This window comes from Narcine bancroftii, chromosome 5 (assembly GCF_036971445.1).
Source record: "Narcine bancroftii isolate sNarBan1 chromosome 5, sNarBan1.hap1, whole genome shotgun sequence".
NCBI lineage: Eukaryota > Metazoa > Chordata > Chondrichthyes > Torpediniformes > Narcinidae > Narcine > Narcine bancroftii.
In genome coordinates, this window is record NC_091473.1 from 148,175,722 (window position 1) to 148,202,523 (window position 26,802).

Consider the following 26,802-nt stretch of genomic DNA (forward strand, 5'->3'; position numbering starts at 1 on the left):
TGGGTTCAAATGGGAATGTACTGGAAGCAAAGGTCTTTATCTATAAATGGGGCTTCAAATCACTAAAGAAAAAGATGGATAATCCCATTCTAATAGATCGATTAGAACATGGCAAGAAATTAATGGATCTACAGGAAAAAAAAGTAGGGAGATCAATAAGGCACCATTGCGTAAAAATGTGTTATTGCTTATGAATATGGGCAATGGAATATTAAATTTGTGGTATGACAAGGTATAAGATATCAAGGATACATGGAAGGAACTCTTATGTCCTTTGAACAATTAAAACACAAATACGGAGTGGCCAATGGAATCTTCTGTTTTCTCCAGCTTAGATCACTCTAAAGAGAAAGATGGGGACCGACGTTGACCCCACTTGAAATGAGTGAGACTGAATGAACAGTCTGGATGGGGAATTCACCCATATTTATAACAAAAGTGTACTCTGCTCTCCAGAGCGAAAGTGCGAAACCAGGGCTGTAGAGGTCGAGTGAAAGTTGGGAGTTGGACCTGGGTGTGGTGATTTCAGAAAGAAGCTGGTCAAATTGGTGCAAGGACAGCATGACATCCATTATAAATGCAGGCTCGATGGGCCATTTTTGGCCTACTCCTGTTCCTACTTCCTCTATGGATTGGTTCAGTATCATTTTTTTTACACCAATTATATCTCACTCCACAAAAGTTACACAGATCAAAAGCTGAAATTTCAGAGATGTGTTTCCGATGTGGGACTGAGACAGGAACTTTTTTACATGCCACGTGGTCGTGCGAGAAAGTGAGACCGTTTTTGGTAAGAAATCGCAGAAAAATCAACCCAGAATAACAGGAGTGGCCTTCATGGGCGACCCGGAGTACATCTATTAGGTAATTTCATGGAAATAAGCGACAAATTGACCAAATATCAAATCTTATTTATAAAAATAGCACTGGCGGTAGTGAAACAATGTATTGCGATCACTTGGACGTCCGACTCCCCTCTACTCATGGACTGCGGAAATGAACAGCTGTTTACCATTGGAAAAAAATCCCATCTAACTTAAAGAATAGTATGGTTTGGTAACGTGACATTCCAGGAATGCAGAAGGATGCTGTACGTGACAAATCGAGTCAGCTCCACCACAGTCACTGACCCCCACCATCCATGGAAGAGATCGCTGTCAAGCACTGCCTCGAGCAGGCAGCCAACATCACATCACGGTCACAACCTCCTCTCACTGCTACCTTGGGCAGAAGGTACAGAAGCCAAAGGTCTGGCACCTCAAGGTCCAAGAACAGATTTTATCCCACAGTTATCAGGCTCCTGAACCTCTCTGCATTACCCTAACCCTGATCATAAACTAGCCTGGGAACATCAAAAGATTTGCTTGTGCTAACGGCAACTGTGAATATTTATTATTCTATTGTTTTCTTTCTCTGTCTTGGAATATTGTGGAAATTTATTGTAGTTGGTACATCTTACCTTAGAAGTATCTGTGCATTGTACTTATGTCCATGACAATATTCCCTCATTAATTAATACATGAAAGCAGGAGGAAGTAGGGGCAGCTCAGTGGCACAGGTGGTAGAGCCACTGTCTCATGCACCATAGTCCTGGGTTCAATCCTGACCTCAGGTACTGCCTACATCAGGTCTGCAGGTTCTCCTTGGGAGCATGTGGTTTTCCTCCGGGTGACCATAGAACATGACAGCAGAGCAACTAATATTCTGCCTGGTCCCACTGATCTGCTCCCTGACCGTATCCCTCCATACCCCTCTCATCCATGTACCCGTCTAAATTTTTCTTAAATGTGAAAATTGAGCTCACGTTCACCACTTCAGCTGGTAGCTCGTTCCACACCCCCATCATCCTCTGTGTGAAGAAATGCCCCTTAATTTTCCCTTTAAACTTTTTCCCTTTGTAAGGCACTACCTGTTGGAGTAACCACAAAGACTAGGTTGAGGAAACGATAGGCTTTAATACACAGAAAAATCTCGCAGGATAGGAATGGCGGCAAGGGAGAGGTGGCTCGACCTTTATGGAGTCATAGGGTTTGAGTCATCCGTGGGCGGGACGGCTCCATATATACAACCAACAATGATAACCATATACAATGGAGGAAACCTATCACCACACCCTTTCACCCTTAACCCATGTCCTCTGGCTTGTATCTCACCTACCCTCAGTGGAAAAAAAGCCTGTTTGCATTTACCCCTCATCACTTTATGTCCCTTTATCAAATTTCCTCTCACTCTTCTATGCTCCAGGGATTAAATCCTGACCTGTTTAAATTTTTCCCTGTCCCTCATTTCCAGGGTGCTCTGGTTTCCTTCTGCATCGCAAAAATGTATAGGGTTGGTAGGTTGATGAGCCACTGCAAATTGCTCCTGTTGCATCAGTGGGCAATTGAATCTGGGCTTAGTTGGTGGGAATGCAGTGCAGGTCAATGGGATGAGGCAGAACCATCGTTCAGCACAGTCTAGGTGGGCTAAAGGGCCTGTTTCTGTGCTGTAGTGTTCTACAGTTCCAATAGAAAAGCAGAATTAATGGAAGATTAGTGCACATGGTTGGCATGGGAGGGGGTGAAAGGCTCTGAATCTCTCTCTACTGATGTACGTGTGAAATGCTGACCTCGGCAGTGTGAAGGGAAGCACTGTGTATCCCTCCTGGAAGCAATAACACCTTCAAAGCAGACAGAATGAAGAAAAAGCTAAACTGGGACAAGATGAGGGAATGAAGGGAGAGACAAAAGGAAGCAAATGGAAAACATAACCTGTACAAAAAGGTTCAGTTAACGAATAGACAAGGTGAAAGGGTCAGAAACAAAATCAAGTTCGAGTCGAATTAGACACCACTGATACCTTCACATAACTGGCCCCATTGAAATCTGACAGGCTGAAGGGGATTTCAAAAGTTCAATCAATTAAACATAAGTCATGGATTATATTAACAAAACACATGGAAATCAAAGAATTGAAATGAGGTTAAAATTGAATTAAACTCCAAAGTAAATAACACTCGGGTTTCTCATCATTTGTTGCCATAGATTTCTAATGGTTAATTTCAAAAGTTCTGAATCAACTCCTCACTTGACAAGAAAACAGGGTTTTCGTGAGGGTTATGCGATTGTGGTGTGTTCTTGAGGACAACGAAAATTACAGCACGTGATGTTGTACCGATCTGCGGAAACCTCAACTCCAACTTCAGGTTTCTTATCTACAACCCGACAAGACAGAGTCCTCCGGTCCTCGGGACAAAAACACGCAGACACACATCTGGTCATAACACACATACAGACAACCAGTATGTATACACATAACGTAAAAATAAATAATATTCTTTATTTACTAGTAGAGTCTCAGAGGGTTTGTGTGAGCTCCAGAAGACTCCACAACAATCTAACCCTTCCCTACCTCACATCCATAACTCTCCAGTTTCCTTACATCCCTGTGTCCATCTAAGAGTCTGCTGAGTGTTCCAAAATAACCAGCCCCCACCACCAGCCTCAGTAATGCACACTGTATTCTTTGCCCATCATCGTATTTCCTCATCAGATAAGGAATTCTCTCCGAAAGTACTTCTCGATAGAGCACTCTCATGTCGCAAACTCTCATTCAAAATTCACCAGCGACTTACAAACATTTGTCCAAAATAAGCTGTACAACCTATAGTCTGAGCTTGAATAAGTAAAATGTTTTTATTTTAACAGTGATAATGCTCTTCAAGGGCTGGACATCAGATCACAACACAGGGAATCTTGGGGAAGGAGAATTGGAACCAACGTTTCAGGTTGTTACGAGCCCAGAGGACCCCAAAACCCAGCAGCAATAGAAATTCACAAGTGGTCACTTAAACAAAAGTTGCTTTTAATTATCTTTAAACATGAAAACAGGATCAAACTTTAACTTATTACTATGAACTTAACTTAACCCCCTTCTAATTCTATGTAATGTGTGTATACAAGTTCAGAAAAGTTCTTTGATTCACAGTCCAATCTCACTTCTCACTCCTCCAAGTTCACTGATTGCAGGTAATTCGTATACTGTCCACAGAATTTAACATTTATGAAGTTCACCAGGCTTTGGTGCTCAGAAAGGTCATTGTCGGTTTTCAGGGAGAGATTTGTTGCTCGTTGGACACCCACAAATGATCCCTTTTGAGCAGCCACTTCAGTATCTTGCTGAAGAAACTTGCCCCATCGGGGTTTTCCAGATGATAACCTCTTTCTTTCGGGTCACCACAGAGTTCCTTTTCTGTTTCCCTTATTTCAAGTGAAACATTATGCAGCCAGTCCTCTCCTCTTGTATGGACCACAAGGGCTTTGACCAGGCTGATCGAAGAACTAGCAACCCATCTTCAAAATGGGGTTTTTCCACAAGTTTGCCAGCTCATCATTTTCCAGTTCCAGATGCTGAACTATAGAACTGATCTCTCTCTCTCTCTCACACTCAGAGGAAACTACATGACCCTCTTAGAACAGCCAACTACACTCAGACAGACTGTGGCTCCGGACCTAATCTTCTGAGTCCGTTCATCTGTTACTTTCCAAAACAATAATCCATTACTCCACAGTGTGTCCAATTAACACCTACTTGTGAAGTCCTTATAGGTATCCTTCAAAGTTTTTGCAAAGGCACCCGGAGCCTGAACTGTCTGGCTTGAGCAGAGCTCCAGCATTTTAAATTAGATCTATTTTGAAGTGTTTATATGTGACTAAAAAAACATCCACAATTTATCTCCTAAAAAAAACAGCCACAATTTATCTCCTTTAAAGCATATCTATATACAATAGAAAATATAACATAATCCGTCACAAGATGCAATGCACAAATGTGCTGGAGAAACTCTGCAGGTTAGGCATATCTATAGGAAGTATTGGGCATGGGGTTCAAGGCCAAAACATTGACTATATATCTTTACCTCCTATGGACACTATGAGACCTGTTGAGTCCCTCCATCATTTCAATGTTTTTACTGCAATCACAGCGGCTGCAGACTTTCGTGTTTCAGCTCATTCCACATACTCTGTGTGAAGAGGTTTCCCCTCAGGTCCCTGTTAAATCTTTCTTCTCTCACCTTAAATATCATCTTCTCGCACCCCCCCCCACCAAACTTTTTTATTCAGGTGCCTGTCTGTTCTCTTACACCTGATGAAGGGCCTAGGCCCGAAATATTGGTGAGCAATTGCTTATCATGGATGTTGCGTGATCTGCTCAGTTTCCCCAGCATGCTTGCGCGTTGCCTGAGAATCTTTGGAGTTGCACCTGTTTTTGGACAAGTGGAGAGTGATACATCGTACTCCTCAACATTTGTTTTGGAGAAGGCAGAAAGTCTTTGTGGGGGTGGTGGGGTGAGGGTGTCAGAAGATGATTTACTACAGCCGTAGACAGTGTTGATTAAGCTCCAGCGTGGCTGGCCTAGCAGTTAGCACAACCCTGCCACAGCACCAGCAATCGGGACCTGGTTTCGAATGTCACGCTGTCTGTAAGGAGTTTGTACGTTCTCCCCGTGTCCGCATGGGTTTCCTTCAGGAGCTCCAGTTTCCTCCCACTGTTCAAAACGTACCGGGGGTTGTAGGTTAATGGGGAGTGATTGGGTGGCACGGGCATGTGGACTGAAAGGGCCTGTTACTGTGCTGTATGTCTAAATTTAAAAAAAAATAAATAGGAGGAGGCAAATACAGGGAAAAGATTCAAAGATGTGCTCAAAGCCTTAACAAAAAAAATGCAATGCCACATCAGACTCCTGGGAATTCTTGTCTCATGTAATAATTTAGACATTCAGCATGGTAACAGACCCTTCCAACCCATGAGCCCAAATACCCCAATTAACCTTCAACCCCCATACATTTTCAAGGGTGGAAGGAAACTGGAGAACTTTGTATGTATCTTCACTGTGGAAGACGCGAGCAGTGTGCCAGGTGTCGAAGGGTATCAGGGGAAGGGAAGTGAGTACAGATGCTATTTCAAGAGAGAAGGTGGATGGAAAGCTGAATGGTCTAAGGGTGGATGTCTCCTGGACCAGATGGATTGCACCTTCAGGTTCTGAAAGAAGCAGCAGTAGAGTTTGTGGAGGCATTGGTGATGATCTTTCAGGAATCAATAGAGGTTTCCAGAGGACATGAAAACTGCAAATGTCACTCCACGATCCAAGAAGGGAGGGAGGCAGCAGAAAGCCTGATGTCAGTGGTTAGGGTTAGGGTGAGGTTATGGAATACTTGGAGGCACATGACAAGATAGGCCAAAGCCAACATGATTTAATTAAGGGAAAATCTTGCTTGACAAACCTATTGGAATTTTTTTGAAGAAGTAACAAGCAGGCTCGATAAAGGAGATGCAGTGGATGTTGTGTATTCGGATTTTCAGAAGGCTTTTGACGAGGTGCCGCGCATGAGGCCACGTAACAAGATAAGAGCCCGTGGTGAAACAGGAAACTTATTCGTGCAAGTAGAGCATTGGCTAATTGGCAGAAAGCAGAGAGTCAGAATACAGGGATCATATTCTAATTGGCTGCCAGTTACTAGTGGTGTTCCACAGGGAACGGTGTTGGGGCCGCTTCTTTTTATGTTGTATATTGATGATTTGGATCATGGAATGAATGGCCAAGTTTTCAGATGATGTAAAGGTAGGTGGAGGAGCAGCTAGCATTGAGGAAACAAGGAGGCTACAGAAGGACTTGGACAGATGAGGAGCATGGGCAGAGAAGGGGCAAATGAAATATAAAGGTCGGAAAGTGCACGGTCATGGACTTTGGTCGAAAAAAAATAAATGGGCAGACAATTTTCTAAGTGGAGAGAAAATTGAAGATACCCAGATGCAAAGGGACCTGGGAGTCATCGTGCAAGATCACCTGAAGGTAAACTTCCAGGTTGGGTTGGTGGTGGAGAAAGCAAATGCAATGCTAGCGTTCACTTCAAGAGGAATGGACTCCAAGAGCAGGGACATGATGCTGAGGCTTTGTATGGTTGAGATCTCACTTGGAGAATTGTGAGCAGTTTTGGCCTCCTTGTTTAAGAATGGATGTGCTGACATTCGAGAGGGTTCAGAGGAGGTTCACAACGAATGAAAGGGTTGTCATTTGAAGGGTGTTTACCATCTCTGTTATTTAGAAAAACAAGGGGAGATCTCATTGAAGCATTTTGAATGTTGAAAGGCGTGGACAAGGTAGATATAGAAATACATTGTATTCCTCCTTTGTGGGAGATAGTGGAAGAGTCTAGGACAAGAGGGCACAATTTCAGGATTCAAGGGCATCTGCTTAGAACAGAAATGCTGGGGAATTTATTTAGCCGGAGGGTGGTAAATCTGTGGAGTATGTTGCCACAGGTGGTTGAAGAGGCCGGGTCGATTGAGTGTATTTAAGGTGGAGATTGATATGCTTTCGATTAGCCAGGGCATCAAAAGGTTATGGGGAGAAGGGTGGGTAGTGGCGCTGAGTGGGGAAAGTGGATCAGCTCATGTTTAAGTAGCGGGGCAGACGCAATGGGCCTATTTCTGTTCATATGACTTATTGTCTTATGACAATGTGAGAACATACAAAATCCTTACTGACATTGGCGGATTCGAACCCGGGTTGTTGCCATTGCATGTTTTGCTCCAACTGTTAGTCTAACCATGCCACTCGAGAAGGAGTTCACAAGATGACATTAGGAATCCGCTGTTCATGTGCTGGAAGAGCTGAGGAGGCCTGCCCTAAGCATGGAAGCAATGCATGACTGTAATGTGACAGTGGCCTAGTTCACCGACCATGACTTCTTTCTCTTGGGAGTTAAACAGGGAAGTCTGCAGACGCTGTGATTGTAGGGGAATGCACAAAAGTGCTGCAGAAACTCTGCAGGTCACGCAGCATCTCGAGGAAGACTAGACGTAGACCGGGGGAATGTTTCATTGAGCACCTTCGCTCTGTGCGCTGCAATAATGGGACGCCCCCCCCCCCCCCCCCCAGTGGCCATCCATTTTAATTTTGCACCCCATTCCCCCTCTGACTTGTTTGCCCATGGCCAATAACTGAGGCTACTTGTAAGTGGGAGGAACCTCACCTGATATTGAGCCTAGCAGTCTCCAACCAGATGTCATTATTATCATCTGCTCCATTAGGCTCCTCCCCATCTCTCTTTCTTTCCCCATTCCTCTCTCTCCCTTCCTCCAACTCCCCACCCCTTCCCTCTCCATTCAGAGAGCTATCCCCTTCCCCCTATCATTTCCCAGCTTTTTTTCTCTTCCATCTTCCCGCCCATATCCACCTATGTCCTCTTGCCTGTGGGTCTGTGCGTCTCCCTCTTTCCCTTTTCCCCTCCTCTCCTCCCCCCATCTTTTATTTTATGCAGGGGCCTGCCTGCTCTGATGAAAGCTTCAGACCCAAAACATTGGTTGCTCTTTGCTTCCTTTCAATACTCTGCTTCCTGCTGAGTTTCTCCCACACATTTGTGCACTGCACATGATCCGTTCCTGATGGTAGGGGATGTCAAATGGTAATTCCATTGACTATGTGTGGAAGATGGTTAGATTCTTTCTTATTGAGGATGGCCATTAACCATATAACAATTACAGTACAGAAGCAGGCCATCACGCCCCCTCTAGTCCACAGCGATTTTAAGTGATCTCCTCTAGTCCCACCTACCTGGCGTTTTGGCAACTTCTTTGCCCATGCCAGCAAGTCTTGCCATGCTCTTTCCCCCTGCAATAATGAGTTGCTCAGCATGCTGTGGAGCTACACACATACAAGATTTTGCAAGGTGGATGCTCAGGTTTTTCTTGACAGGGGTGGGGGGGGGGGAAGGAATGGGGGAACCTTGAACTGGTTGGCAGTCTTGCTTCAGAAAGTGATCTATTTAAGATGAAGATAAGGAGGGATTCTTTTGCTCATTAGGTTGTGAATCCATGGAATCGTCTGCCTCAGATAGCTCAGGAGGTGAATCTATGGACATTCAGTGATTCTGAAAGGACTCTCTTTTGCCTCTCTTTCTCCTGTTGTTAGAGGCACCAGACAATGCTCATGGCAACTCTTTGTTTGCCTTCCGACGGACAAAAGTTAAAGTATATTATGTATGTTACATATTTAATGTGTTATTATGCAACAATAAAGGGAACCTTGAAACTCAGTAGATGAATACACTCAAAAGTTGAGAAAGATTGCAGAGAGAGTTTCTGGGAGCAAATAGAGAACTGAAGCTGAGGACGAAAATGGAATCAGCCAGGATCTTACAAAAGCAGACCAGGATGAAAGGGCTATGTGGCCAACTCCCTCCATGCCACTCCCCAAGATCATGGCTGGACTGAGCTCACATTGAAAGTCGCGCTCCGTCAAGCCAAAGTACGTCACATGTAATGCACTCAGGTTCTTTTCGATAAGCATCATCTCAACACAAGGTAATGTTGAAACTTACCGCACAGATCTCGCCGCAACCATCTTCACTCCGGGCTCAGTGGTTCTGATCTGTGCAACAGCGCCCCCTGTCCAAGACTTTGGCCAGATATCACAAACCCAACTTCAGAGTGGCCCTTTCGCAGCCGGAAAAAGCTCTGATTAAGATGAGAAATTGCCGATCAGTTCCAATACATAGGCACATCCTGTTTCCACAACAATCTGCTTCTTAGAGTTACACAGCACCTGGGGTGGGAAATCAGAGCAGCACAAAAGCTTGGTAGCAGAAAGGTGAATGCATCTGATTAAACACCAGAGCCGCCAAGGATCTTTTGTTGCTGACAGGAAACGTTATTAATGATTCCTGCCATTTCTCCCTGAGCATGAAGGGATACAGAAGGAACCTCAGCAAATGAATTCAGGGGAATTGTTCCCTTCAAACACATCATTTTGTTCTCTTATCAGAGGAGAGGGAAAGGCAGGACCAAAAAAAAAATCCCAGGGTGCCAAATCATTTACTTCAAAATGATCACAATGAAAATGAAAACAATCACCATCCCTCTCTCTCTCTCTCTCTCTCTCTCTCTCTCTCTCTCTCTCTCTCTCTCTCTGTGTCTTCGCTCTCCACTGCACTCCAGCTCTCAAATCAATAGTGGATTCTGTGAAGACTGTCGCTTTAAGCATTTCCACCTCCTCTCAGGAGTGACAATTCAAAGCTTACAATGTCAGCTCTCACAATTAAAAACAATTGAAAGAAGTACCGACTGGATCATTCCGGGAGTTTTTCCCACAGTTTCGCTGATGTGTCTTGGCTATTATATTAGAGGGTAGTAGCAAGGGTCATAGGTTAGGGGTTATAAACCCTATTAGACCAAAGTCTAGACTTTGCATTGACCTCAGCGTTTTCATTCATTGTATTGCTCCTGGGAAATTTGCACATAATCTCCCTTGGAGAGAATATGGTAATATCATCATTTATGACAACTAAACTTTCATTAAACCTTCACTTTGCCACCTGGAGAGCAGCCAGGGAGATTTAACATTTAAACCTCTCACAGTCCATTGGCCTTTGCATCAACCGCCGATGCAAAATGGACAGTGAAAGAGCGACTGATGGGGGGGGGGGAAATTACCTAACCCCTTCGAGAGTTGAGTTCAATGTGTAATCCGACACATACTTGTCACTCTTTCCTCATAGTTTAGTTTACTCTTTGCATCTTGAAGCTGAGAGGCGTACGTCTCTTTCAAGAACCCCAAATGGCTTGTCCCAAAGTGAGGCCCTTTCGGGCAGATTTTTTTTTATTTGGAACAAGTTATAGGAATTGCATTTCCGCAAAGTCCTGATTTATTTTTATTCGGGAAAATTGAAGGTACGAGACCAAAACTAAAATTATCAGTCTATGGATTGGCATTCCTTAAATTAGAATAATCAGTAGTGAGGAAGTTTATTGCCATTATTTGGAAATCTGATTTATCTCTGGCTATGCCAAAGTGCAGAGATGCAAAGTTGTATTCCTTTGGAAAAAAAATGACCTATAATTTGAGGAATAAATATCCTATGTTTTTACAAATTTGGCACCCGTACACCTAAATATTGGGATTAAGTTTTTAATTATATTCTTCCTAAGTCTCTAGACTCGCGAGATTCTTTTCTGACTGGTTATGATAGATCTGGAGATACTTGCTGGATGTCGTATTTCTCTGCAATCCAAAGATGTTTTCTTTTCTTTCCTTTTTAAATATCTATAAAGCTATTTTATATTATTCTCTATATTGTCCTCTTGGGAGGGAGGGGGCTTTGGGCTTTTTTTGGGGTGGGGGTTTGAAAAACATGATGTATGCAATTTTAATTTGCTTCTTGATATCTGTATCATTTTAATAATAATTAACTACATGCATGGAACATTTTAAATAAAATATTCCAAAAGAAACCCCAAATGGATGATTCTCACCGCAGGATCCCTTGCACAAGGCGTCGCTAATGGTCGACTTAAAATCGGGTCTTTGGTTGACGGGGCTGTCATTATGTAAGGAGAAGGTGGAACACCCGGGGCTGAGAAATAGGAGCAGGAGTCGGCCGTGCGGCCCGCCGAGCCCTGCTGCTCCATTCAATAAGACGGCGGCTGATCTGGCCACGCCCTCAGCTCCCCTTACACGCCTGTTTCCCACGCAGTGCTTCCCCTACTTGATGGGGCAGTCCCCACTGCTTCACTGCACCGAGAATTCCACAGATTCACTCCTCCCTCACTGTTCCTCTCAATACTACGGTCCGCACTCTTTACTAAACTTCTTGTCTTGCACGAGCTGCGAATATTGATGTTCTTTTCCATTATATTATCTCTTTCCATACCGGAGTGATTTAAAGTAGACTATTGCCAATATCTTTTTTACAGAACTACCTGTGCAGCTGCAGCAAGTGAGAATTTTGTGCTTTATAACTGTACTTATGTGTATGTCAATGGCCTTATAATTTTCATTACAAATCCTTAACATTAACTGCTCTAGGACTATAAAAAAAGACCCATCTGCACGATTGAAACACTACTTTTTTTCTTGCACTGTATAGCTGTAACTATTTATCTGTTTGTCCTTCATATTTATTATCTCTTTCTGTACTGGGTGATTTAATGTAGACGTCTACAACTGCTCTTTCTTGCTTTGCAGATGCACTTACTTGTTGCACCCGAACAAGAAATTTACTAGTGCTGTCCTATTCACTGAAATGTTTACTAGGACCCTACTGTACTGTTTACTAAAATGTACAATACTAGTAAACAGTACCAGTACAGACCAGGACATCACAGGCAAAACCCTCCCCACGATCGAGGACGTCGACAGGGAATACGTCGGAGGGGAGCAGCAATCATCAAGGACCCTCACCACCCAGCACACGCTCTGTTCTCGCTGGTGCCATCAGGAAAGAGGTCTCGGGGCCACAAGACTCGCCCCACCAGGTTCAGCAACAGCGGCTCCCCCTCCACCGTCAGACTCCTCAATGACAAACTCAATCAGCGACTCATTTAAAGACTCCTTATTTGTGCACTTTATTGATTTTCTTTTTGTTCTCCCTGTATTGCACAGTCAGTTTGTTTACAGTTCTTTGTTTGCTTACATGTTTTACGCAGTGTACAGTTTATTTTTTTGCACTACCAATTAGTGGTAATTCTGCCGTCCCTGCAGGGAAAAGGAATCTTCAGGGCTGTATGTGATATCATGTATGTACTCTGACAAGAAATCTGAAATCCGAAATACAGTTCAAATGAACTCAGCTAGTCTACTAAATACTAGTAAACAGTAGATTGCGGTAGAGTACTGTACTCTATTGTTCTTTTCTTCTTCTTTGGCTTGGCTTCGCGGATGAAGATTTATGGAGGGGTAATGTCCACGTCAGCTGCAGGCTCGTTTGTGGCTGACAAGTCCGATGCGTGACAGGCAGACACGGTTGCAGCGGTCGCAAGGGAATATTGGTGGGTTGGGGTTGGGTGTTGGGTTTTTCCTCCTTTCTCTTTTGTCAGTGAGGTGGGCTCTGCAGTCTTCTAATTGTAATTGTAATGTTTACTAAAATGTACATTAATGAGACTATATCGATATGAATGTAAAGAGTCTTGAATGGTTTTCTTGTTTTCTAATTAATTTATTGTGAATAAAGTATATATTTGGGGAAAATAAATCTGTACCTTTACTCAGTCATCTGGTGGAATGCCACATTGGCAGCAGGGAGAGGAGCCCTCGTGGTTAGATCCTTCTTGTACAACCAGAACATCACCCACAACACACGTTGTACCCGAGATGACTACGGTACAGACGCCCACCTCTTGGCAGAATACAGATTCACTAAGAGTGCGTGGAGAAGGGTCTTTGTCACAGTTCATCCACAGCAGTGTGACAGAGGGCACTTTGATCTACAGGCTCTTCCCATGGACGCACACACACGGTTAGAACTGCTGGAAGACCATCGAGTCGGTGAATGGCGCACTTTGGTCTGCCTGAAACCCACTGGTCTTTCAGCACACAGACTTGTCGGTAGATTGGCATATTCCAGGCTGCAGGGGTACATGAGTCTTGGCGCAGCCAATATGAGGGCACTATGGGAAAGGACCACAGACTGTAGACTGTCTGAGACTGAGGGGAAGCCCTTCAAACAACATCAACAAAGGGAGGAGTAGCAATAATGGACCACAGTGGTGGCAATGATGCAATTAAAAATGAATGTAACAGTATACACAGGGCGTGCATAAATCCAGACAGAAACGGGAGTTGGATTTAAATCTCACAATTGTATGAGCAAAGATGGCTACATCTTGGTCATGATAGTATGACAAATCAATATAATTTTTTACATCAGTTCTATTTAACATCACAGAAACTGAATAGAATGAAATCAGATATACCAGATCAATGCTTGACGTGTGGTGAAGAGATAGGTTCATTTTGCATTCAACTTGTCCTAAGGTAAAATCTTTCTGGGTGGATTTTCAAAACTTTTTAGAACAAATTACGGGCACATTATTTCCATTAAACCCAAACTTGTTTCTAAGGGGAAACATAAAAGGAACAAGAGCCGAATTAAAATTGCCAATGCATCAAATTAAATTTGTTAAAATAGCATTGGCAGGAGCGAGGAAATGTATTGCAGTGACTGGAAGTCGGACTTGTATGTAGATATGGGAAGATGGAATGCAGAGATCGAAAGCTGTATCCCTTTAGAGAAAACTATGTACAATTTGTGAGATAAATACTCTATATTTTTGCCCTGTATACACAAATTCAGGGTGTTAATATGTAGAAATGTTCTTCCTGCCTCTTAAGTCCTGTGTTAACCTTCTTCCTAAGAATAAAAATGTCCTCATAAAATCTGTCGAATTCCAGTGAGGAAGGGAGGGCATATTCCGGATAGTCTAAGATAATATATTATTTCTTCTATCTTTTCCTTTTCTTTATGCGATATAGAATTCTTTACATGTAAACATTATTCTTTAAGAGGGGAGGGGGCTTGAGGGGTTGGGAGGGGGAGGGGATATAACCATCATGTAATTTTTAGCTTGAACACTTATTTTATTGTATATCAATTATTAATTACATGTACGGAGAAAATTTTACATAAAATATTCAAAAAGAAACAGGGTACAGTGCCGGAAATATATAGATTTGAAAGCATGGGTGTGAGAGGCCTTTGAACAGTTTTCCTTTTGTAGATAATTTATTGTGAATAAAGTCTATTTGTGGTTATGTGCATGCAATAATCTATCACTCTCTCTCAGAAAAGCAGTTTCCTCCTCATTTCTGTCTTAAGCATTGTACTTATGCAATAAACTCTTTATCCCAGATCTACTTCTCGGAATCTCAAGGCCATGTCCCTTAGCTCTACTCTCACCTGCCTGTAGAAACAATCTTCTTGATTCTATCCAATTTGCTCCTTTCATAATTTACATGTTTCTACAAAGATTCTTAATGTTTGTTGTCTTTTGCAATGATCTGGATGATAATGTGATAAATTGGATCAGCAAGTTTGCTGACTGGAGGCGTGGTGGACAGCGAAGAAGATTTTAAAAGCTTACAGAGGGATCTGGACCAAATGGAAAAATGGGCTGAAAAATGGCAGATGGAATTTAATGCAGACAAGCGTGAGGTGTTGGAATTTGGAAGGGCAAACCAAAGTAGGACAGACACAGTAAATGGTCGGGCACTGAGGAGTGCGAAAGAACAAAGCGATCTGGAAATATAGATACATAATTCCCTGAATGTGGCATCACAGGTGGACAGGGTTGTGAAGAGAACTTTTGGCATCTTGGCCTTTATAAATCAAAGTATTGAGTACAGGAGTTGGGATGTTATGGTAAAGTTGTATAAGACATCGGTGAGGCCAAATTTGGAGTATTGTGTGCAGTTCTAATTGTCTACCTGCTGGAAGGATATCAATAAGATTGAAAGAGAGCAGAGAAGATTTACTAGGAATATTTCCAGGTCTTCAGGAGTTGAGTTACAGGGAAAGATTAAACAGGTTAGGACTTTATTCTTTGGAGTGGAGAAAATGAGGGGAGATTTGATAGAGGCTTATAAAATTATGAGGGTATAGACAGAGTAAATGTGAGTAGGCTCTTTCCATTTAGATTAGGAGAGATAAATACAAGAAGACATGGCTTTAGGGTGAAAGGGGAAAGGTTTAAGGGGGAACTTCTTCAATCAGAGAGAGGTGGGAGTGTGCAACGAGCTGCCATCTGACACGGTAAATGCGGGTTCACTCTGAAGTTTTAATAATAAATTGGATGGGAGAGGTCTGGAGGGTTATGGACTTGTTGAAGGTCAATGGGACTAATGGAATAATATTTCAGCTCAAGACCAGAAGGGCCGAATGTCCTATTTTCTAAGTTGTAGTGTTCTATGTTCTAATTACCTTTCCTCCTTCAACCATCCCTTGTACCCACATCCCAAATCCAAATTGTTGTTTCCACTGCACAAGTTTATTTGTCATCTGAGTGGACCCATACAACCTTGCAAATCAGCGTTCTCTGGTCCATGGTGCATAATACAGTGCAAAATACATTACACAGCTATTGCACATGAAATACAATGCTGGAAAGTGTACTGTCATGTACTTTAATATAAAAAAATGAATGGGAAGACTGTTTCCTAAATGGGGAGAAAATTGAAAATACCCAATAGCAAAGACTCCTGGGCGTCCTCAGGCAGCGTAGCCTGAAGGTAAACTTGCATGTTGAGTTGGAGGTGAAACGCTGGCATTCAGTTCAAGAGGAATAGAATGTAAGAGCAGGGATGCGATGATGAGGCTTTATAAAGTCCTGGTGAGGCCTCACGTGAAGAATTGTGAGCAGATTTGGGCTCCTCATTTAAGAAAGGATGTGCTGCGGTTGGAGAGGGTTCAGAGGAGGTGCACAAGGATGATTCTGGGAATGTAAGGGTCATCAAAGGAGGAACAATAGACCGATCTTGGCCTGTACTCATTGGAATTCAGAAGAATGGGGGGGGGGGGAGGGGGGGTGGGAATCTCACTGAAACATTTAAAATGTTGAAAGGCCTGGACAGAGTAGATGTAGAAAGGTTGTTTCCCGTGGTGGGAGAATCTAGGACAAGAGAGCACAACTTCAGCATTGAGGAACTTCCGCTTTAAATAGACATGCGGAGGAACTTCTTTAGCCAGAGGGTGGTGAATCTGTGGAATTTGTTGCCAAGTGCAGTTCTGGAGGCCGGGTCATTTGGTACATTTAAAGCAGAGATTGATAGGTTCTTGATTAGACAGGACATCAAAGGTTATAGGGAGAAGGCCAGGTAGTGGTGCTTAGTGGGAAAGAGGATTAGCTAATATTCAAATTCCAGGGTGGACTCAATGGGCTGAATAGCCTATTCTTTGGTCTTATGTGTTGTGGAGTAATAGAGAGAAATTATGCACATAGAGTGTGTGTGTGTGTGTGTGTGTGTGTGTGTGTGTGTGTGTGTGTGTGTGTGTGTGTGTGTGGGTGTGTGAGTGTGTGTGTGTGGGTGTGTAGGTGTGTGTGGGTGTGTCTGTCTGTGTGTGTGGGTGTGTGTGTGTGGGTGTGTGTGGGTGTGTGTGGGTGTGTGTGTATGTGTGTGTGTGGGTGTGTGTGTATGTGTGTGTGTGGGTGTGTGTGTGTGGGTGTGTGTGTGTGTGTCTGGGTGTGTGGGTGTGTCTGTGTGTGTGGGTGTGTCTGTGTGTGTGGGTGTGTGGGTGTATGTGTGTATGTGTGTCTGTGTGTGTGGGTGTTTGTGTGTATGTGTGTCTGTGTGTGTGTGTGTCTGTGTGTGTGGGTGTGTCTGTGTGCGTGGGTGTGTGGATGTATGTGTGCATGTGTGTCTGTGTGTGTGGGTGTTTGTGTGTCTCTGTGTGTGTGTGTGGGTGTGTATGTGGGTGTGTGTGGGTGTGTGTGGGTGTGTGTGTGTATGTGTGTGTGTGTGGGTGTGGGTGTTTGTGTGTGTGTGGGTGTGTGTGTGTGTCTGTGCATGTGGGTGTGTGGGTGTGTCTGTGTGTGTGGGTGTTTGTGTGTATGTGTGTCTGTGTGTGTGGGTGTGTGTGTGTCTGTGTGTGTGGGTGTGTGTGTCTGTGTGTGTGGGTGTGTGTGTCTATGTCTGTCTGTGTGTGTGTCTGTGTGTATGGGTGTGTGTGTGTGTGTGTTTGCACGCACGTGTATTTAAATTTTCTTAATAAATAGTAGTCACGGCAAGTTGTTTTTACGAATCAGACTTTGCGACTCAACAACAATGACATAAAATTAACTTTGAGGTTAAACAATGGGTCAAGCAGCATCTGTGGAGTCAAGAGGGCGAATAACATTTTGGGTCAAGAGCTGGCATCACGATTACTTCAGAGTTCAGTGGAAATCTGGAAAGCGTTGGTTGAAGGCAAAAATACGAGTAGTTGAATTTAATTTTAAAGAAAATTTATTTAGACATACAGCCCAGTTGCAGGTCCTTTCGGCCCACAAGTCCGTGGCGCCCAATTGACCTACATTTTTGAATGGTGGGAGGAAACCCACGCAGACATGGGGAGAATATACAAACTCCTCACAGACAGCGCGGGATTTGAACCCCAGTCGCTGGTGCTATAGCAGCGTTGTGCTAACCGCTACACTAACCATGCTGCCCTATTACGACGTATGTGAGAAGTATGACATGGAAATGATGGGTCAAAGGGCTATTTAAAAAATATTTCACTCGATATACAGTATATAAAAAAGGAGTTGTAACATGCAGGTACAGGAGGGAGAAGTCACAGCAACAACCTTGCAATCACAAAATTAAAGGAACTAAAGATTGTGGACTTCAGGAGGAGATCAGGAGAACATGAACCAGTCCTCTAGGAGCGATCAGCAGTGGAAAGGGTTAAGAAATTCAAGTTCCTGCGTGTCAACATCTCCGAAGATCTGTCGTGGGGCCTGCATGTTGATGCAATCTTGAAGAAGGCTCTCTAGCGGCTATACTTGGAGAAGAGTTTGAGGAGATTTGGTATGTCTCCAAAGACTTAAAATTTTCTACAGGTGGTGAGGATTCTGGCCGGTTGCCTCACTGCCTGGTACGGAGATGCCAATGTAGGGGACAGGAAAGAACGATGGAGAATTATGAATTCTTGTAAGAGTTGCAGGCCCATGTGTGGCTGGCAAGGGCATGAGAGGCAGATTGGCCTTCATCCGTGGTATCCAACGTGTTGCAGAGGAGAACTCGAAAATAGGGTAGTTTGCAGGAGAAACATTGCACCCTTCGGAAAACTTCCCTGCTCTTTTTCATTTGAAAGAGGAAGGAGAAAAAATGGACAAACTGGGCAAAGGTGAATGGAAAGAATGAGGCAACAATCGTTCACATCTGTAGAATGTTAAAAAAAAAAGGCTGAGAATTACCTCCAATGCTCTGTCATTTTTGATTGGTTGGTTATTCTGGCAAATGAACTGGACACTGTTATATATACCAATCATACAAATGTCAGACTTTGAATTTATTAATATTATGAGAGCTTCCTTGAGTTCAGGTGTGCTGTTATCCAGATATGAGCTGTATTTGCCTTCTCATCTTTTCATAAAACCATAAAACACTTCAGCTTCGAAGCAGTTCCTTCAGCCCAACTAGACTGCGCCAAACTATTTTACCAACGGGTCCCATTGACCAGTACCTGGACACTGCCCTCCCATCCAGGGAACAAAATCCTAACCTGTTCAAACTTTGCCTGTAACACAGCTCTTCAAGCACTGGCAACGGTTGGCATAGCGGTTAGCGCAATGCCTTTAAAGCGTCAGCGATCGGGAACGGGGTTACCTAAAACTATGTTGACTTTGCCACATAGAACTGATCTCTTCCTGTAACACTGAACATTGGAACAGTATCTCATATGTGCTATTACTTATTTATTTTTTGTTTAATCTTTATTAAAAAATTAACATACAGTACAGTAACAGATCATTTTGCCCCACGAGTCCGTGCCGCCCAATTATACCAAATGAACCTAAATCCCTGATACGTTTCAAACAGTGGGAGGAAACCGGAGCTCCCGGGGAAAACCCATCCAGACACGGGGAGAATGTACAAACTCCTTCCTGACAGTGCAGGATTCAAACCCCAATCACTGGCGCTGCAAAGAGGTTGTGCAAACCGCTACACCAACTGTGCCAATATCTTGCTGGACTGTCTGCAAAATGGGGACCACACGATTGGCGTAACGGTTGGCGCAATGTCATTACGGCGCCAGCGATCTGGACCGAGATTCGAATCCCGAGCTGTCTGTAAGGAGTTTGTAAGTTCTGCCCGTGTCTGCGTGGGTTTTCCCCGGGGGCTCCAGTTTCCTCTCACCATTCGCAATGTAGGTTAATTGGGTGGCATGGACTTATGTACTGAAATGGCCTGTAACTGAGCTGTTTGTTTAAATTAATAATTACATTTCTGTAAATTTTCTCTACACTCTTTCAATATTGACATCTTCCCTGTCCATAGGTGACCAAACAGCACATGATATGCCATATTTGGCCTCATCAATGTCTTAAACCATTTCAACATAACTTTTTGCGAACTGTGAGCTGGGATATACATGTCCCTCTGCATTTCAGAGCCTTCCCATTCAAAGTCAAGAGCATAAAAAAAAGGAACCTGCCGATGCAGTGCACAAAAGTGCTGGAGAAACTCTGCAGGTCACACTGGGTTGATGTTTCGGGCCTGAGCCCTTCTTCAGGAGTCACTGAGAGACGAAAAGCTCAGGCCCGATACGCTAACTGCCCTTGACTGCCTTTGAATGCTGCGTGACCTCCTGAGTTTCTCCAGCACCTTTGTATGCTGCCATTTAAACTCAATCAGAATGAGAATTAGATTGTCATGAGATTTGTTATTTTGTGGCCTTACCGTGCAAATATTGCTTATAATTTACTTTTTTTTTAAAAATACATGAATTAGTGTAAAAGAGGAGAAAGTGAGCTAGTGTCTGTGGTTCGTTGTCCATTCAGGAATCTGATGGCGAAGGGGAAGAAGCTGGTTTTTGTGCCACTGGGAGTTTGCCTTTAGACTCCTGTACCTCTTTCCTGATGCGTGAAGAGGGCATCATCTGGGTAGTGCGGAGACTTTGAGATAGAGGCCGTTTCTTGTAGATGTCATCAATGATGATCGACCCCCATTATTGCGCTGGCCGAGTTGTAACCCTCCATAGTCCTTTCCTGTCCCGTGCATCGGCACTTCCATACCAGACAGTGATGCAACCAGTTAAAATACTCTCCGCGAAACACATTTTTCAGGCCATTTTTCCAGCTGGTCCACATCCCTCTGCAAGCTTTGAAAGCCTTCTTCACTGTCCCCTACGGCAATGGCAAACTCTTGGTCCTATTTCTTATGTTGTTGTGTTATTTCCTTCACCTGGGAAGAACCTGTGCAATATTTCTTTTCCTTTGAAGGCCAGAGATTGTAGTTGTTTGGTGCACAGACACTTGGGCCTATTTGAGAATGAGCAGAATCACAGACGGGAATGAGAAGACTTTCAAGAGTCTTCAGTGATGAGCCAAATCTCCTCAAACTCCTCAACAAGTCTGGCCGCTGCTGGACCTTCTTCGGGATTCATTGACATGGAGGCCCCAGGACAGATCAGAGATGTTGACACCCAGGAATTTCTGCTGCAGACCCCTCGATGAGGACTGGTTCGTGATGTCCTGATTTCCTCTTCCTGAGTCCATAATCAGCTCCTTAGTTCTGTGAGTGCAAGGTTGTTGCTGTGACTCCGCTCAACAAGATGATCTACCTCCCTCCTGCACACTTTCTCATTCCCGTCTGTGATTCTGCTCATTCTCAAATAGTCCCAAGTGTCTGTGCACCAAACAACTACAATCTCTGGCCTTCAAAGGAAAAGAAATATTGCACAGGTTCTTCCCAGGTGAAGGAAATAACACAACAACTTAAGAAATAGGACCAAGAGTTTGCCATTGCCGTAGGGGACAGTGAAGAAGGCTTTCAAAGCTTGCAGAGGGATGTGGACCAGCTGGAAAAATGGCCTGAAAAATGGCAGATGGAATTTAACACAGACAAGTGTGAGGTGATGTGTTTTGGAAGGACAAACCAAGGTAGGACATAGACGGTAAACGGCAAGGCACTGAGGAGTGCCAGAGAACCGAGGGATCTGGGAACACAGGTACATAATTCCCTGAAAGTGGCATCACAGGCAGATAGGGTTATAAAGAGAGCTTTTGGCATGTTGGCCTTCATCAATCAAAGTAGTGAGCACAGTAGTTGGGATGTTATGGGTGTGGCGCGATCAATGACCACTCGTAGACTTGAAGCAAGAGTCAAAGGCTTTATTGATCAGAAGACCCAGACGTGCCTCTTCAGGCTGTTGGTTCATGTCCAAGGCGGGTATGAGGGAGGTGGTTAGGGCTGTCAGCCATTATTCGGGGATCTTATAGGGAGAGGCTATAGAAGGCAGGCCAGTCTGCCCAGCCCAGGGAGGACATGGCAAAGTTGTTTAAGACATTGGTGAGTTTTGGTCACCTAACTACAGGAAAGATATCAATAAGATAGAAAGAATGCAGAGAAGATTTACTAGGATGCTGCCAGGTCTTCAGGAACTGAGCTACAAGGAAAGTTTAAGTTTATTAAAATTTAAATTTAGTCATACAGCTCGGAAACAGTCCATTTTGGCCCCCGAGTTCGTGCCTGCCAAATTTTCACCCAATTAACCTACACCCTCGGTACATTTTGAATGGTGGGAGGAAACTGGAACTCCCAGGGAAAACCCACACAGATGCGGGGAGAAAGTACAAACTCCTTACAGACAGCACAGGATTCGAACCCTGATACTGATCGCTGGCGCTATAAAGGCGTTGCAACAACCGCTACACCAACGTGCTGTTAAACAGGTTTGGACTTTATTCCCAAGAGCACAGAAGAGTGAGGGGAGATTTGATAGAGGTATACAAAATTATGAGGGGTATATATTGAGTTAATGTAGATAGGCTTTTTTCACTGAGCTTAGGTGAGATACAAACCAGAAGACATGGGCTAAGGATGAAAGTGGAAAGATTAATGGGGAGTATTAGGGTGAATTTCTTCACACAGAGAATGGTGGGAGTGTGGAACGAGCTGCCAGCTGAGGTGGCAGATGGGAGGGCTATGGAGGGCAGGTCAGTAGGACTAGGCAGAATAATGATATGGCACAGACTAGAAGGGTTGAATGGCCTGTTTTCTATGGCATATTATTTCCATGGTTCTATCTGGCTCAATGATCTGATCTACCTCCCTCCTGCACACTTTCTCATTCCCGTCTGTGATTCTGCTCATTCTCAAATAGGCCCAAGTGTCTGTGCACCAAACAACTACAATCTCTGGCCTTCAAAGGAAAAGAAATATTGCACAGGTTCTTCCCAGGTGAAGGAAATAACACAACAACTTAAGAAATAGGACCAAGAGTTTGCCATTGTCGTAGGGGACAGTGAAGAAGGCTTTCAAAGCTTGCAGAGGGATGTGGACCAGCTGGAAAAATGGCCTGAAAAATGGCAGATGGAATTTAACGCAGACAAGTGTGAGGTGATGTGTTTTGGAAGGACAAACCAAGGTAGGATCTGATCTGACAAGGACTTAGCTCCACTTTCCCACCGATTCCTGAGAATCTTAAATTCTTCTATGTTTCAAAATCGACATTTAAGCAAATTCTCATTTGTGATTTGCAAAAAATTTATGATAATGTTAATGACAATAACATGTTTTGTTGTATTCGTTAAGAACCGGTTAAGCATGTATTCTGTTTGCTTATTTATGGAGAGGGTTAGGGTGGAACTTTGGTAGCAATGAGAGAAGTACAGATAATTTGTCAAATGAAAGGATACGGGCAGTTATAGAAAATGGAAGACATGGAAAAATTGTCTTATGGGCAGTTTTCAGGAACGGAAGCCAATGTAACCAAGAATCTGTCTATATTGTCAATATTGCCCTTGCATGACCCGACCCTCCTCAGGTATCACCACTGCCCATCATTCCAGTCTTGACAGAACAGATTTTTGCTGGTGCCCTGTGATATAAGAGGGACATTAATCGTGTGAACTCACTGATAAGTCTCAATGGTCTCGTCGACTGCCAATGGTCACCAGGTTTGATAAAAGGCAAACAGCAGCATTAGTTTTATGGAAGTCAAGGGACTTCTATATCTCTCCTTCCCGACAACCACACAGAACATTTGCACCCTGGATTCTGGGGTGAGTAAACTATGGTGCGGAATTGAAGCAATTTATTTTGGGGACCTGGTTTTACATGACACCGAGGGCACACCGACAGATCAAACTGATGAAACCAGCATTGACAGAAGGGACACTCGCTCAAAGCTGTAAACCAGTCCTTAAGCTCGCAATTCTGGTACCAAATCCATCGTGGCCTGCAGTGCTACACTGGTAAATACTGTGAGCAGCTGACTTTCCTTTGCTTGTGAAGGCCTTTGCATCAGTGACAAAGCCAAGCCAAGGTTTGGGAGGGTCTCAGTGGAGCACACACCCCACTGCTAAGGAAGAAGACCATAAGACAGACGTAAGGTCAGAAATAGGCTATTCAGCCCATCGAGTCTGCCCAGCATTCAATCAGGATCTGATCCATTTTCCCACTTAGCCCCACGGCCCGGCCTTCTCCCCATCACCTTTGATGCCCTGGCTAATCAAGAATCTATCAATCTCTGTCGTAAATACACCCAAGGACTTGGTCTCCACAAGCGCCTGTGGCAAGAAATTCCATGGATTTACCACCCTTTGGCTGAAGAAATTCCTATGCATTTCTGTTCTAAGCAAATGCCCTTCAATCCTTCAATATGCTCACTCACACACCGATACCAAGGCTTTGCCTACAACCCTGTCCAAAGGCACGTAGACAGAGAGAAAAATCACGCAACACCTGCATGCTTGCGGTTTTATTGAGCTACCCAATGACCTTGCAGACGGACTCAGATGCATTGTGTAAAGTATGCAATCACGAAGAAGGCTCGCCAGCGGCTATGCTTTGTGAGGTGTTTGAGGAGATTCAGTACGTCACTGAAGATTCTCGTAAACTTCTACAGGTGGATCGTGGAGAGCATTCTGGCTGGTTGCATCACTGTCTGGTATGGAGGCGTCAACTCTCAGGACAAGAATAAACACCAGAGGGTTGTTAACTCGGCCTGCGACATCACAGGCACCAGACTTCACTCCATCGAGGACATCGACATGAGGCGGTGTCTTAAAAAAGCAGCCTCTATCCTCAAAGATCCCCACCACCCAGGCCGTGCCCTCTTCACTCTGCTAACATCGGGAAAAGGTACAGGAGCCTAAAGACGAGCACTCAGCGGCACAAGGACAGCTTCTTCCCCTCCGCCACCAGATTCCTGAATGATCAATGAACCAAAGACACTGCCTCACTTTTCATGAAGTATTAATGTTATTATTTTATATTTTATAGTAATGTCGTAAGATGGTTATAATATGAATGCTCGTTCTGTGATTCTGCCACAAAACACCAAATTTCATGACTTGCTCGTGACAATTAAATCCCGATTCTGATTCTGTTTGCAATGATGCTTTGGAAATTCATGTGCCCTGGAACCCAAAAGGTTGTAAAAATTCACAAACCTGATCAAGTTCATCACAGGCACTGACCTCCCATGCACTGATGACATCAATGCAAGGGGTCCCTCAAGAACGTGAGGGGCTGCCTCCCCCATCACCCTGGTCACCACCCCTTCTAGCTGCTACCTTCAGGCACGAGGCACAGAAGCCTGAGGTCCAGCACCTCTTGGTTCAAAACCAGCTTTTTACCGACAGCTATTGGGCTCTTGAACAGTCCTATATTGTCCAGACCCTGACCATATACTACTCCAGGATCACCAACATATTGATGAGCCATTTAGCTAAGGTGTGAATGGGCTGGGCTGGAAGGATACAGACCATGTGCAGGCAGATGGGATTATTTTAAATTGATATCAGATATGATGGGATGAAGGGCCTATACTTTAATATTCTATTCTCTGAGCAGCTTCCAAATGTTGTTCTCCACCACCAGGAGCAGAACGATGCTCGGGTTCACATTCTTCTCCAAGGCATGGAAGAACCCAAAGAGGTAAAACACTGTGGAGCTTTCAACACAACTAGCTCTGAACCATGCAATTCCCTTCCCGATTACATTGTGTGAGGACCTTCCTTGGGAGGATTAAAGTGTTCAGAGAATCAAGGTGTCACCGAACAGAACCTTTGGCCATTTTAAATTTTTTTATCTCCAGCACGGTAGAAGCCAATTCCAGCCATGTAAATCTGTGCCACCAAATTATAACCGACAACCCCCATATGTTTTTGGAGGGTGGGAGGAAGCTGGAGCACCAGGGAGAGCCCACGCAGATCACGGGGAGAATGTACAAACTTCTTACAGACAGTGGTGGATTTGATCCCGGGTCGCTGGTGCTCTAATAGCGCCGTGCGAACCTAACTCGTCCATGCTCGCCAAATTGGTATCCTGGCCTAGGCCCATTTGGTCCATTTCCTTCTGGACACTTCCCATGCATGTATCTGCCCAAATGTCTTTTAGACATTTTAATTGCACTGGAGTTTATAGTTTCCTCTGGCAGCTTGTTCCAGAGACTGACCACCCTCTGAGTGAAGGTGACTTAAGGGGGTTTATCTTCTCCCAGTCAAATCTGGCAGTAAGCACCATCCTCGTAAGTAATATCTACATCTGTGATAGTTGTGTTAGATCTGCAAGAAACTCCAGTCTGTTGTGAGCACGGCAACACCCCTCCTCTCCATTGACTCCAGCAATAGCTTCCACTCGTTTAGAAAAGCAGCCAGGACATTAAAAGATACACCACACTCACTTTACCTTCCTCCCGACAGGGAGAAGGTTCACAAGTGTGATCGCACAACTCCAGATTCAAAGACAGTTTCTTTCCTGCCATTGTTAGACTCCTGAATGAACCCCCCAGAATAGCGGAATTAAGTTTCCTTTAATCTGAACCAACTTTTTAAAGTTCAAACTATTGTTACATGTATAAAAAATGCAGAGAAAGTGATTAAACAAGAAAGTGATTGTTGTTTACACAAAAATGCTGGAGAAACTCAGGTCATGCAACGTTCATTATGTATCGTTATATAGTCAGGATAATGGGAACTATTTTGTAACCACGTAAGAATACACCATAGTAACTGTAGTGCACCACTGTAGGGTGTATGTATATGTATAGAGTGTGTGAACAAGTTTCCTGAGATGGTGGAAGGCATCAGTAAGTAAAATCTCTTCTGCTATTTGAATCTAAGTAATTTAAGAAGCCTCCAAAGTAACTCCAGAGACACAACATGTATAAAAGATAAAGATACATAATCAACATTTCAGGCCTGAGTCCCTCATCAAGGTATGAGCAAAAAGCACCTGAATTAAAAGGTGTGGCGGGTGGAGGGGGGGGGGGTGTGGGACAGGGGGAGGAGGCCCTCAGGTGGATAGGGGAGGGAGGGCAACAGAGAAGATGTGGATAG

At 43.9% G+C, this 26,802-nt stretch overlaps 1 protein-coding gene across 8 annotated transcripts in view; it reads right to left on the minus strand.

Moving 5' to 3' along the window:
• adgrl2a (adhesion G protein-coupled receptor L2a) overlaps positions 1 to 26,802 on the minus strand; it is a 905,078-nt gene that overhangs the window by 686,783 nt on the left and 191,493 nt on the right. For all 8 annotated transcript variants that reach the window (XM_069939357.1, XM_069939367.1, XM_069939363.1 and 5 more), the window contains one exon: positions 9,363 to 9,498. The gene's annotated coding sequence lies outside the window, so the exon portion shown is untranslated. The remainder of the gene's footprint in view (positions 1 to 9,362; positions 9,499 to 26,802) is intronic.